A 15,822-nucleotide genomic window follows, 5' to 3' on the forward strand; every position below is an offset into this window, starting at 1 on the left:
CACCAGGACCTCCAGTCATGGCTCTGTAGCACCAGGATCTCTAGTCATGGCTCTGTAGCACCAGGATCTCCAGTCATGGCTCTGTAGCACCAGGATCTCAAGTCATGGCTCTATAGGGCAGGATCTCCAGTCATGGCTCGATAAGGCAGGATCTCCAGTCATAGCTCTGTATGGCAGGATCTCCAGTCATGGCTCTGTAGCACCAGGATCTCAAGTCATGGCTCTGTAGCACCAGGATCTCCAGTCATGGCTCTGTAGCACCAGGATCTCAAGTCATGGCTCTGTAGCACCAGGATCTCCAGTCATGGCTCTGTAGCACCAGGATCCCCAGTCATGGCTCTGTAGCACCAGGATCTCCAGTCATGGCTCTATATGGCAGGATCTGCAGTCATGGCTCTGTATGGCAGGATCTCCAGTCATGGCTCTATAGGGCAGGATCTCCAGTCATGGCTCGATAAGGCAGGATCTCCAGTCATAGCTCTGTATGGCAGGATCTCCAGTCATGGCTCTGTAGCATCAGGATCTCCAGTCATGGCTCTGTATGACAGGATCTCCAGTCATGCCTCTGTATGGCAGGATCTCCAGTCATGGCTCTATAAGGCAGGATCTCCAGTCACGGCTCTATATGGCAGGATCTCCAGTCATGGCTCTATATGGCAGGATCTCCAGTCATGGCTCTATAAGGGAGGATCTCCAGTCATGGCTCTGTAGCACCAGGATCTCAAGTCATGGCTCTGTAGCACCAGGATCGCCAGTCATGGCTCTGTAGCACCAGGGCCTCCAGTCATGGCTCTGTAGCACCAGGATCTCCAGTCATGGCTCTTTAGTACCAGGACCTCCAGTCATTGCTCTGTAGCACCAGGACCTCCAGTCATGGCTCTGTAGCACAAGGATCTCCAGTCATGGCTCTGTAGCACCAGGCTCTCAAGTCATGGCTCTGTATGGTAGGACCTCCAGTCATGGTTCTGTATGGTAGGACCTCCAGTCATGGCTCTGTATGGCAGGATCTCCAGTCATGGCTTTGTAGCACCAGGATCTCCAGTCATGGCTCTGTAGCACCAGGACCTCAAGTCATGGCTCTGTAACACCAGGATCTCCAGTCATGGCTCTGTAGCACCAGGGCCTCCAGTCATGGCTCTGTAGCACCAGGACCTCCAGTCATGGCTCTGTAGCACCAGGATCTCTAGTCATGGCTCTGTAGCACCAGGATCTCCAGTCATGGCTCTGTAGCACCAGGATCTCAAGTCATGGCTCTATAGGGCAGGATCTCCAGTCATGGCTCGATAAGGCAGGATCTCCAGTCATAGCTCTGTATGGCAGGATCTCCAGTCATGGCTCTGTAGCACCAGGATCTCAAGTCATGGCTCTGTAGCACCAGGATCTCCAGTCATGGCTCTGTAGCACCAGGATCTCAAGTCATGGCTCTGTAGCACCAGGATCTCCAGTCATGGCTCTGTAGCACCAGGATCCCCAGTCATGGCTCTGTAGCACCAGGATCTCCAGTCATGGCTCTATATGGCAGGATCTGCAGTCATGGCTCTGTATGGCAGGATCTCCAGTCATGGCTCTATAGGGCAGGATCTCCAGTCATGGCTCGATAAGGCAGGATCTCCAGTCATAGCTCTGTATGGCAGGATCTCCAGTCATGGCTCTGTAGCATCAGGATCTCCAGTCATGGCTCTGTATGACAGGATCTCCAGTCATGCCTCTGTATGGCAGGATCTCCAGTCATGGCTCTATAAGGCAGGATCTCCAGTCACGGCTCTATATGGCAGGATCTCCAGTCATGGCTCTATATGGCAGGATCTCCAGTCATGGCTCTATAAGGGAGGATCTCCAGTCATGGCCTTTTTATGTAGGATCTGATGTCATGGCTTTACAATATGTAGGATCTCCCATCATGACTGTATGTGGTATGATCTCTGCTCATATTGAAGAGTTGCAACAATTATGAATATTTGACTGATGAATAAATCATACAGATTATTTTTCATATTGGTTGCTGGTACTCCTTTTATACCTGTTTATAATATTAGGAAATTCCTCAATGGAAACACTGCATGCCCAAAATATGTTGTTGGAACTTAGTGTGGATGTCTTGATCGGATGTGTTACAAGTCAGTACTCAGAAGTATGTTTAGCTTCGTCAGTGAAAAACACTGTGAAAGCTGTCAAGTTGAAAACTAACATGCAAATCATCTCCATGCGAATGCAAATCCATCCATTTGTAGGGAGGGTCATCCAAAAATATGTACATTTTATGTTAATCTTTTCAGATAAAAAATTTAACTTATTTAAGTTTACGATAGTGTGTTTTCAGTTGTTTTACACAAATCAGTCTAACCCCTAAGGACCCTCTAGTGGCACTGCCCTCTCATACTAAATGTGCGCTGTCTCTCCTTAGTGCAGAGCACCAGTGTATTGGCATGGTAACAAACAATAGGAGGAGTATATTAACATCTTAAATAGGACATTGATTTCTGGTAAACTAAACATAATGTGACGGGTAAGAAAGAAATTCATCACAGAATAATCTATTCTATAGTGCAACTCATGGAATTACTTTGGTATCTGCTGAGTCAAGTAGTTAATGGCAGACTCCACAATGTTTTTGTGCTAATCAGTCTGCTATTTCTGGCCAATCACTCATGTAGATCATCACCAACACAAAGGTCAAGCAATCAGTCGGAGATACACTGTGCACACTGTCCAGGCAGTACCATCCCAACACACATGTCCATGCCCATCCAGCTTCTAGCCCTACACTTTCTGGTGTCAATAATTAATGTGTCATTGTTCAATCACAACCCCTCACAATGGCAGCATGCACTTGAAGATAAGGTAACTGTTGGTGTAAGAGGAAAACTGCCCACAAGGGAGTTGCTGTAATTGTGATCCAGTGTTCTTCAAGTTGTACAATAATAAATTATACATATGCAAATGGAACCATAGAACCTTATGTAGCTACAGATTTGCCAGCCAGGTAGCTGAAATTCTGATAAGAGAGGATTATAGGTCTGTCTAGCTTGATGTCATGGGAGATGACTTTGGACACATATCCACTATGTCTTGGTGACACAAATGACAATTCATTACTACATATCTATGTTAAAGTTACTCACAAGAAACAAACATGACACCATATGTGTGGAGAAGTAGTTTGTAAAACTGTAAGGGTTTTGCATATGGGTGTTGCTGTGGTGATGGGTCTCATACTAACATGAAGTATAAAGGTTGGTTTCAGTTACATTTTGTCAAGTGGAACACATTGCTCACATACCCTTCATATGAAGATATGTTGGCTAAGAGTCTCTGCAATATAGACTGATGTGATCCCAGATGCGAATAGAGCATAGCATTTTTTGCCATTCCTTGCCGTGTAAGTGGAATATCTCCGTCACAGATATGTCTTAGAACATGACACAGTTGTGCCAGCACCAGCTAGTAGGTCTACACCAACACAGCTCACACACCAGCTAGCAGGTCCATACCAACACAGCTCACACACCAGCAAGCAGTTACACACAAACACAGCTCACACACCAGCTAGCAGGTCCACACCAACACAGCTCACACACCAGCTAGCAGGTCCATACCAACACAGCTCATACACCAGCAAGCAGTTACACACCAACACAGCTCACACACCAGCTAGCAGGTCCATACCAACACAGCTCACACACCAGCTAGCAGGTCCATACCAACACAGCTCACACACCAGCAAGCAGTTACACACCAACACAGCTCACACACCAGCTAGCAGGTCCACACCAACACAGCTCACACACCAGCTAGCAGGTCCATACCAACACAGCTCATACACCAGCAAGCAGTTACACACCAACACAGCTCACACACCAGCTAGCAGGTCCACACCAACACAGCTCACACACCAGCTAGCAGGTCCACACCAACACAGCTCACACACCAGCTAGCAGTTACACACCAACACAGCTCACACACCAGCTAGCAGGTCCATACCAACACAGCTCACACACCAGCAAGCAGTTACACACCAACACAGCTCACACACCAGCTAGCAGGTCCACACCAACACAGCTCACATACCAGCTAGCAGTTACACACCAACACAGCTCACACACCAGCTAGCAGGTCCACACCAACACAGCTCACACACCAGCTAGCAGGTCCACACCAACACAGCTCACATACCAGCTAGCAGTTACACACCAACACAGCTCACACACCAGCTAGCAGGTCCACACCAACACAGCTCACACACCAGCTAGCAGGTCCACACCAACACAGCTCACACACCAGCTAGCAGGTCCACATCAACACAGCTCACACACCAGCTAGCAGGTCCACATCAACACAGCTCACACACCAGCTAGCAGGTCCACATCAACACAGCTCACACACCAGCTAGTAGGTCCACACCAACACAGCTCACACACCAGCTAGTAGGTCTACACCAACACAGCTCACACACCAGCTAGTATTTCCAGATCAACACGGCTAACACACCAACTAGCAGGTCCACACCAACACAGCTCACACACCAGCTAGCAGGTCCATACCAACACAGCTCACACACCAGCTAGCAGGTCCCCTTCAACATAACTCACATAGGTCCACATCCACACATCTCACACACCAGCCAGTAGGTCTACATACACACAGCGCACACACCAGCTAGCAAGTCTACATCCACACAGCTCACACACCAGCTAGCAGGTCCACATCCAACACAGCTCACACACCAGCTAGCAGGTCCACATCAACACAGAGAACACACCAGCTAGTAGGTCTACATCCACACAACTCACACATCAGCTAGTAGGTCCACATCCACACAGCTCACACAGGTCTACATCCACACAGCTCACACACCAGCTAGTAGGTCCACATCCACACAGCTCACACACCAGCTAGTAGGTCCACATCAACACAGCTCACACACCAGCTAGCAGGTCCACATCAACACAGCTCACACACCAGCTAGCAGGTCTACATCCACACAGCTCACACACCAGCTAGTAGGTCCACATCCACACAGCTCACACACCAGCTAGTAGGTCCACATCAACACAGCTCACACACCAGCTAGCAGGTCTACATCCACACAGCTCACACACCAGCTAGCAGGTCTACATCCACACAGCTCACACACCAGCTAGTATTTCCAGATCAACACGGCTCACACACCAGCTAGCAGGTCAACATCAACACAGCTCACACACCAGCTAGTAGGTCCACATCCACACAGCTCACACACCAGCTAGTAGGTCCACATCCACACAGCTCACACACCAACTAGTTGGTCCACATCAACACAGCTCACACACCAGCTAGCAGGTCTACATCCACACAGCTCACACACCAGCTAGTAGGTCCACATCCACACAGCTCACACACCAGCTAGTAGGTCCACATCCACACAGCTCACACACCAGCTAGCAGGTCTACATCCACACAGCTCACACACCAGCTAGTATTTCCAGATCAACACGGCTCACACACCAGCTAGCAGGTCAACATCAACACAGCTCACACACCAGCTAGTAGGTCCACATCCACACAGCTCACACACCAGCTAGCAGGTCCACATCCACACAGCCCACACACCAGCTAGCAGGTCTACATCCACACAGCTCACACACCAGCTAGCAGGTCCACATCCACACACCAGCCAGTAGGTCTACATCCACACAGCTCACACACCAGCTAGTATTTCCAGATCAACACGGCTAACACACCAGCTAGCAGGTCCACATCCACACATCTTACACAGGTCTACATCCACACAGCTCACACACCAGCTAGCAGGTCCACATCCACACAGCTCACACACCAGCTAGCAGGTCCACATCCACACAGCCCACACACCAGCTAGCAGGTCTACATCTACACACCAGCTAGCAGGTCCACATCCACACATCTCACTTCTACATCCACACAGCTCACACACCAGCTAGTAGGTCCACATCAACACAGCTCACACACCAGCTAGCAGGTCCACATCCACACAGCTCACACACCAACTAGCAGGTCTACATCCAACACAGCTCACACACCAGCTAGTAGGTCCACATCAACACAGAGAACACACCAGCTAGTAGGTCTACATCCACACAGCTCACACACCAGCTAGTATTTTCAGATCAACACGGCTCACACACCAGCTAGCAGGTCCACATCCACACAGCTCACACAGGTCTACATCCACACAGCTCACACACCAGCTAGTAAGTCCACATCCACACAGCTCACACACCAGCTAGTAGGTCTACATCCACACAGCTCACACACCAGCTAGTATTTCCAGATCAACACGGCTAACACACCAGCTAGCAGGTCTACATCTACCCAGCTCACACACCAGCTAGCAGGTCCACATCCACACATCTCACACACCAGCTAGCAGGTCTACATCTACACAGCTCACACACCAGCTAGCAGGTCCATATCAACACAGCTCACACACCAGCTAGCAGGTCCACATCCACAAATCTCACACACCAGCTAGCAGGTCTACATCCACACAGCTCACACACCAGCTAGTATTTCCAGATCAACACGGCTAACACACCAGCTAGCAGGTCTACATCTACCCAGCTCACACACCAGCTAGCAGGTCCACATCCACACATCTCACACACCAGCTAGCAGGTCTACATCTACACAGCTCACACACCAGCTAGCAGGTCCATATCAACACAGCTCACACACCAGCTAGCAGGTCCACATCCACAAATCTCACACACCAGCTAGCAGGTCTACATCCACACAGCTCACACACCAGCTAGCAGGTCCACATCCACACAGCTCACACAGCAGCTAGCAGGTCCATATCAACACAGCTCACACACCAGCTAGCAGGTCTACTTTTCATTGATGCATCAAAGGATAAATGTAGTCATATATGGACAGGGTTACTGTTTTACATAATTTCATTATTTCATCCTGATAATCTATAAATTAAAGCTCTCTTCAAGCAGAAACTTAAATCTCTCTTTATGCATGGAATTATTTCAGCACAGTTCACAGACACAATGTATAATATGACGGTAATGATATGCTCATGAAAATATACTCATGAAAATATACCTACACAACTGATTTACTTAAACAGTGACGCATACTATTGTTAATATCTAGTAAATTTTGTGCCTGTGTCCTTTAGACATGTTTACGTAATAATGATAACCATAACAAATATAGTGGGTGCATAACTGTTGCGCCTGCACAAGGTTAAATACAGTCAAGTCCTGTTAATCAGACATGGTCGGTTGCATATGATTATGTTTGATCAATAAGTATGTCGGATAAACGAAATTAAGTAGCATCAATGTTCGTGATAAAAAATAGGACAACTACATGATAGATAATGATAAAAAAATATAAATGAAATATTCATATTGTTATCTTACATTTTTACGCCTGTAACAATGAGTTGTATGTTGTGTTAAGCGTCATAAAGTTTTTTCACATTTTCTGGGTTTCTCCTTGACATACTGTATCATGGCAACAGTCCAGACCGAGTGAAAGACCATTTTTTTTGCATCAGGTGTAAAAAGCAGTTCCCATACATGACAGTGTATCAAATTTCATGGAAGCAGACCTCCCACACATGCTATATGTCAAGCACATAAGGAGGCATTAGGTACAACTGCCAAATTCTGTCCTTTGACACTGGATAAAAACTTAGCAATAAACATTACCAGTGAATTATGAAATTCCTATAGCTATAATCTACAATTCAATTCACAAAGTGAACAGCAAGTTACTCATAGGTCTATCACCTGTACCATATATATCATTTTAAAAAAGTTTGTCTCAAGCGCATGCTTTGCAAGAAAAGAAAGATGCAAACAGATATTTTCACCCCATTTTCAACCCTGAAATTAAAGAATTAAAAAACATCAAAGCTCAGTCTCCAAAGATGACTCTAAATCAGCTCTATCAGACCACATCCGTGACAACCAAAGCCACAGCATCCAATGGGATAAGGTCAAAGTCCACAACACCAACTTAAAAGACTTCAAAATCAGAAAAATTCAAGGAGCCATCAACATCAAAAGACTCCAACCGTCAATCAACCGTGACCAAGGCTATTGCATACCCCCACCACCACCACCCTGGACCCGTGGTTATTGTTTAATGGTAAAAATTGTTTGCATTCTTTTTTACTTTATAAATTTGAATAGAGCTAAAACTTCACTCAACTTCAGTGTATGCATGACCAGTTTGATATATATACGAGTATCTATAGACATTTTGCCAGGGGTACAGTCAAACTTTTCCCAATCGGACATATGTACCTATCTCTTGAGACCTACAGTGGGTACCTGGGTAGGGTAGGGTAATAGTGGGCTGGTAACTCAGGTAGTAAATTTGGACTCATCCCAGCCCTACTGGCCTCACCCTTTTGTTTATATTACTGACTTCGCTGGTCAATATGTTTACAACCCTTTTGTGTACAGAACAGCTAGGCTTCTCCACTCCAGTGTTACTACATCGGATATCTACTCTACTGTATAAACACTGCCTCCTACCTGTTTATAAACTTGTCAACAATACTCTGTACATATATATATTATTATCAGTAAACTTTTGATGTCACCTCTGCCATCATATTTTGTATTTGATACTGCCATTGAATATAGTAGTACCGCACTATTGTATACTGTCATTATAATTGCTGTGCAAATATTTGTATTGATTTCTAAACTTAATTAATCGTGTAATACAATAGTTGACTGTATATCATTTGTTGGTTGTTTATAGGTTTCACACTAAATTCTTTTAAGTACAGATTTCTGGGGTAACATCATTTAAATTTGGAAATCGACATGTAACAATGTGTATTTTTAACAGTTAAGGTCAATACGTTAATGCTAATTATGACACAACCAATCCAGATACAATAGTCTCATGTTAATGCCAATTATGACACAACCAATCCAATTACAATAGTCTCGTGTTAATGCTTATTATGACACAACCAATCCAGATACAAGAGTCTCGTGTTAATGCCAATCTTGACACAACTAATCCAGATACAATAGTCTCGTCATAATGCCAATTTTGAAAACAAACAATCCAGATACAATAGTCTTGTGTTAATGACAGTCTTGACACAACTAATCCAGATACAATGGTCTTGTGTTAATGCTAATTATGACACAACCAATCCATAAACAATAGTCTTGTGTTAATGCCAATTATGACACAACCAATCCAGATACAATAGTCTTGTGTTAATGTCAATTATGACACAACTAATCCAGATACAATAGTCTTGTGTTAATGACAGTCTTGACACAACTAATCCAGATACAATAGTCTTGTGTTAATGCTAATTATGACACAACCAATCCAGAAACAATAGTCTTGTGTTAATGCCAATTATGACACAACCAATCCAGATACAATAGTCTTGTGTTAATGTCAATTATGACACAACTAATCCAGATACAATAGTCTTGTGTTAATGCCAATTATGACACAACCAATCCAGAAACAATAGTCTTGTGTTAATGCCAATTATGACACAGCCAATCCAGATATAATAGTTTTGTGTTAATGTCAATTATGACACAACCAATCCAGATACAATAGTCTTGTGTTAATGACAGTCTTGACACAACCAATCCAGATACAATAGTCTTGTGTTAATGCCAATTATGACACAAACAATCAAGATACAATAGTCTTGTGTTAATGCCAATTATGACACAACCAATCCAGATACAATAGTCTCGTTTTAATACCAATCTTGACACAACCAATCCAGATATAATAGTCTTGTTTTAATACAAATCTTGACACAACCAATCCAGATACAATAGTCTTGTTTTAATACCAATGTTGACACAACCAATCCAGATACAATAGTCTTGTTTTAATGCCAATCTTGACACAACCAATCCAGATACAATAGTCTTGTGTTAATGCCAATCTTGAAACAACCAATCCAGATACAATAGTCTCATTTTAATACCAATCTTGACACAACCAATCCAGATACAACAGTCTTGTTTTAATGCCAATTTTGAAACAAACAATACAGATACAATAGTCTTGTGTTAATGACAGTCTTGACACAACTAATCCAGATACAATAGTCTTGTGTTAATGCTAATTATGACACAACCAATCCAGATACAATAGTCTCGTTTTAATACCAATTTTGACACAACAAATCCAGATACAATAGTCTTGTTTTAATACCAATCTTGATGCAACCAATCCAGATACAATAGTCTTGTGTTAATGCCAATTATGACACAACCAATCCATAAACAATAGTCTTGTGTTAATGCCAATTATGACACAGCCAATCCAGATACAATAGTCTTGTGTTAATGCCAATCTTGATGCAACCAATCCAGATACAATAGTCTCGTTTTAATACCAATCTTGACACAACCAATCCAGATACAATAGTCTCGTTTTAATACCAATCTTGACACAACCAATCCAGATACAATAGTCTTGTTTTAATACCAATCTTGACACAACCAATCCAGATACAATAGTCTTGTGTTAATACCAATCTTGACACAACCAATCCAGATACAATAGTCTTGTTTTAATACCAATCTTGACACAACCAATCCAGATACAATAGTCTTGTTTTAATACCAATCTTGACACAACCAATCCAGATACAATAGTCTCGTTTTAATGCCAATCTTGACACAACCAATCCAGATACAATAGTCTTGTGTTAATGCCAATCTTGAAGCAACCAATCCAGATACAATAGTCTTGTGTTAATGCCAATCTTGAAGCAACCAATCCAGATACAATAGTCTCATTTTAATACCAATCTTGACACAACCAATCCAGATACAACAGTCTTGTTTTAATACCAATCTTGACACAACCAATCCAGATACAATAGTCTCGTTTTAATGCCAATTATGACACAACCAATCCAGAAACAATAGTCTTGTGTTAATGCCAATTATGACACAGCCAATCCAGATACAATAGTTTTGTGTTAATGTCAATTATGACACAACCAATCCAGATACAATAGTCTTGTGTTAATGCCAATCTTGATGCAACCAATCCAGATACAATAGTCTCATTTTAATACCAATCTTGACACAACCAATCCAGATACAATAGTCTCGTTTTAATACCAATCTTGACACAACCAATCCAGATACAATAGTCTCGTTTTAATACCAATCTTGACACAACCAATCCAGATACAATAGTCTTGTGTTAATACCAATCTTGACACAACCAATCCAGATACAATAGTCTTGTTTTAATACCAATCTTGACACAACTAATCCAGATACAATAGTCTTGTTTTAATACCAATCTTGACACAACCAATCCAGATACAATAGTCTCGTTTTAATACCAATTTTGACACAACAAATCCAGATACAATAGTCTTGTGTTAATGCCAATCTTGAAGCAACCAATCCAGATACAATAGTCTCGTTTTAATACCAATCTTGACACAACCAATCCAGATACAATAGTCTTGTGTTAATGCCAATTATGACACAACCAATCCAGAAACAATAGTCTAGTGTTAATGCCAATTATGACACAGCCAATCCAGATACAATAGTCTTGTGTTAATGTCAATTATGACACAACCAATCCAGATACAAGAGTCTTGTGTTAATGCCAATCTTCATGCAACCAATCCAGATACAATAGTCTCGTTTTAATACCAATCTTGACATAAACAATCCAGATACAACAGTCTCGTTTTAATACCAATCTTGACACAACCAATCCAGATACAATAGTCTTGTTTTAATACCAATCTTGACACAACCAATCCAGATACAATAGTCTTGTGTTAATGCCAATCTTGACACAACCAATCCAGATACAATAGTCTTGTTTTAATACCAATCTTGACACAACCAATCCAGATACAATAGTCTTGTTTTAATACCAATCTTGACACAACCAATCCAGATACAATAGTCTCGTTTTAATACCAATCTTGACACAACCAATCCAGATACAATAGTCTTGTTTTAATACCAATCTTGACACAACCAATCCAGATACAATAGTCTTGTGTTAATGCCAATCTTGACACAACCAATCCAGATACAATAGTCTTGTTTTAATACCAATCTTGACACAACCAATCCAGATACAATAGTCTTGTGTTAATGCCAATCTTGACACAACCAATCCAGATACAATAGTCTTGTCTCTCAGGATTGGAGTGTCAGTTATTTTGCAAATCTGGTCATTGTTGATTGTCAAGATATCATAATGAAAAACATCCAAAAAACATTGTGCATTCAAATCTTGTGTAGAAATTGTTACATTATTTCAAGGAATGTCCTTAATAATATTAATAATAATCATGGCAGACAATAGATCCTACCACCCTCACTCTTCCCTCAATCGCTTATATTTACCAATAATTATGGGAGGGCGTGGATTGATTAATGTGGAGGCTCTTCCTGATAGAATTGTTTTGTGCACTTTTGCACACAATTATTTGTCGGATGATCCTCTTGTGAAGCATGTCAAGACTCATGATGAAAACAAGGCATTCCACAGTTTTCTAAAAGAAGCCAAGGATGTGGGTCATAATCTCAATGTCAGTGTTGATTATGTTGATGGTTCTGTTCTGATGAACGGTACAGAAATGAGTGTCAACCAAACGAAGTGCAATATCAAATTGGCCCAGACTCAGTTTTTCAAGGAGATGCTATATGAACGACCACTGCATTGGGTTTATGTGCAGTGTGTTGAGTAGGTCAGCAACCCTGCAGAGTACTTTGCTTGAATGAGGTCTGCTAGCCTGAAAAGTGAAACAGAAGGCTTTGTGTTTGCTGCTCAGGACCAGTCACACCCCACTCAAAACCGTCAATGTGTGATTTTGCATCAAAATGTAAATATGAAATGTAGATTATGTAATGAATTCAATGACACTGTCCAACACATTGTCAGTGGATGCCCAGCTTTGCCACAAACACAGTATCTTAAGCGACATGATGGAGTGGCTCGATAATTTTATTACTGTCTTCGCCATGCTTGTGGTTTTGACACAGAGGTCCATCCATGGTACGACCCACAATATGTAGAGGGCATCATGGAGAATGATAAATACAAAATTCTTTGGAATAGACCCGTATACAGCCTCAGACGTATCCAGGCCAACAGACCTGATCTTATCCTTTTTGATAAAGCCAATGAAATCATTTATATTACTGAATTTTCTGTCCCTTTTGACACCAATGTCATTGACAAGATACAGGAAAAACATAGCAAATATGCAGACCTTGCTTTCACCAAAACCCTCTTCGCTGCATTTTTTATTTTCATCTGTACATAATATATACCGGTAATAATAATAATGATGATGATGATGCTGATGGGTAACAGTGAGCAGTTTGAACATGATTTGGTTTGCATCAGGAAGGCAGTGCAGCTCTCAGACTGTAGTGATGTGCTGTTGTCTTTGATATTGGGTTATGATTCTGGATGGTGTATTTTGAATCACCTGATGATGATGTAACGGTGATGACAGGATGCCACACAGCATGGACAGACACAATGATACACACAAAGTCAGGACAGACACAATGATACACACACAAGTCAGGACAGACACAATGATACACACACAAGTCAGGACAGACATAATGATACACACACAAGTCAGGAGGGAAACACAATGATACACACACAAGTCAGGACAGACACAATGATACACACACAAGTCAGGACAGACACAATGATACACACAGAGGTCAGGACAGACACAATGATACACACACAAGTCAGGACAGACACAATGATACACACACAAGTCAGGAGGGAAACACAATGATACACACACAAGTCAGGACAGACACAATGATACACACACAAGTCAGGACAGACACAATGATACACACACAAGTCAGGACAGACACAATGATACACACAGAAGTCAAGACAGACACAATGATACACACAAAGTCAGGACAGACACAATGATACACACACAAGTCAGGACAGACACAATGATACACACACAAGTCAGGACAGACACAATGATACACACACAAGTCAGGACAGACACAATGATACACACAGAAGTCAGAACAGACACAATGATACACACATAGAAGTCAGGACAGACACAATGATACACACACAAGTCAGGACAGACACAATGATACACACATAGAAGTCAGGACAGACACAATGATACACACAGAAGTCAGGACAGACACAATGATACACACACAAGTCAGGACAGACACAATGATACACACACAAGTCAGGACAGACACAATGATACACACAAAGGTCAGGACAGACACAATGATACACACAGAGGTCAGGACAGACACAATGATACACACAGAGGTCAGGACAGACACAATGATACACACATAGAAGTCAGGACAGACACAATGATACACACACAAGTCAGGACAGACACAATGATACACACACAAGTCAGGACAGACATAATGATACACACACAAGTCAGGACAGATACAATGATACACACAGAGGTCAGGACAGACACAATGATACACACAAAGTCAGGACAGACATACTGATACACACACGTCAGGACAGACACAATGATACACACACAAGTCAGGACAGACACAATGATACACACACAAGTCAGGACAGACACAATGATACACACACAAGTCAGGAGGGAAACACAATGATACACACACAAGTCAGGACAGACACAATGATACACACATAGAAGTCAGAACAGACACAATGATACACACACAAGTCAGGACAGACACAATGATACACACACAAGTCAGGACAGACACAATGATACACACACAAGTCAGGACAGACACAATGATACACACACAAGTCAGGACAGACACAATGATACACACATAGAAGTCAGGGCAGACACAATATCACACTTACAGCACACGCATGTCAATGCAGAATTCACAAAATAGGGCTCAATGACTTGATATGCCAGATGATAAGATTCACCAGTCAGGCAATGTTTTGTGTCAATCTGAAGCTAATTTGTACCATGAATTCTTGATAGGAGCTGACCAGTTAGGGAGATTTGAAAGAAAGTGAGACAGTAGGGATGTGAAAATACTCCAGTCACAGGTCAGACATTGGTAAATCCTTGTATCATCAGTGCTTCATAATGCCAAGTCTAAATTATTCTGTTCACCCTCATCTACTTGTGCGATGCTTGGCACACAGTGGGGACAATGTGCATGGCTAGTCACATGATTTAGTAATGTTCATATGGTGAGGCACATCCCCACCAGAGAAATACCACCAAACCTTATCAATTATGTAGAAAATAATTTCCAGCACCTGATTCCTCAGTCAACAAAGACAGGCCAAGACAGGCAGTCTGTGTCTGTCACAGGCTCAACCTACCAACCTATGATCAATAAGAAGTATCACAGCATCCTCTGATCTCTCACTCACATGACAAAACAAACATCTCACCTTCTTTCCTGTCAGTAAGATGACACCACAGGCCTGTGTTGTAAGGCCTGCTGCGAAATGACAGTCCTATACACAGCCAGCTAGCCTCTGGAAGATTGCAGTTCTCCTTCCCTGTCCTCTCATACTACACAAGATGACTACACAATCAACACCCCCCACAGCTAGCAATTGCAACCACTAGACAAATTCTTGACATTTTTTTCCAGCCCAGCAAAGTAGCTAGGTTGATAATGTCAGTAATATTAACTTTGTTAGTGAGGGCTCCACTTACAGTTCTCAAGATGATACTCTACTACTAGTATTCAATGAAAACAACATGTTGAAGTACGCTGAAGCCAAGTTACCATGCATGACACAGTATTAGGGTTTGTGTGTGCTGTGTGGTGATCACGTATGTGCAGT

The 15,822-nt window shown here is 42.5% G+C and overlaps 1 protein-coding gene across 2 annotated transcripts in view; it reads right to left on the reverse strand.

Annotated features, from left to right (window-relative positions):
* Positions 1 to 15,613, reverse strand: part of LOC139466660 (uncharacterized) — a 345,287-nt gene extending 329,674 nt beyond the window's left edge. For both annotated transcript variants that reach the window (XM_071248253.1, XM_071248252.1), the window contains exon 1: positions 15,421 to 15,613. The gene's annotated coding sequence lies outside the window, so the exon portion shown is untranslated. The remainder of the gene's footprint in view (positions 1 to 15,420) is intronic.
* Positions 15,614 to 15,822: the final 209 nt, after the last annotated feature.

The sequence above is a fragment of the Haliotis cracherodii genome, unplaced genomic scaffold, assembly GCF_022045235.1.
Source record: "Haliotis cracherodii isolate W230 unplaced genomic scaffold, xgHalCrac1.p SCAF_19, whole genome shotgun sequence".
Taxonomy (NCBI): domain Eukaryota; kingdom Metazoa; phylum Mollusca; class Gastropoda; order Lepetellida; family Haliotidae; genus Haliotis; species Haliotis cracherodii.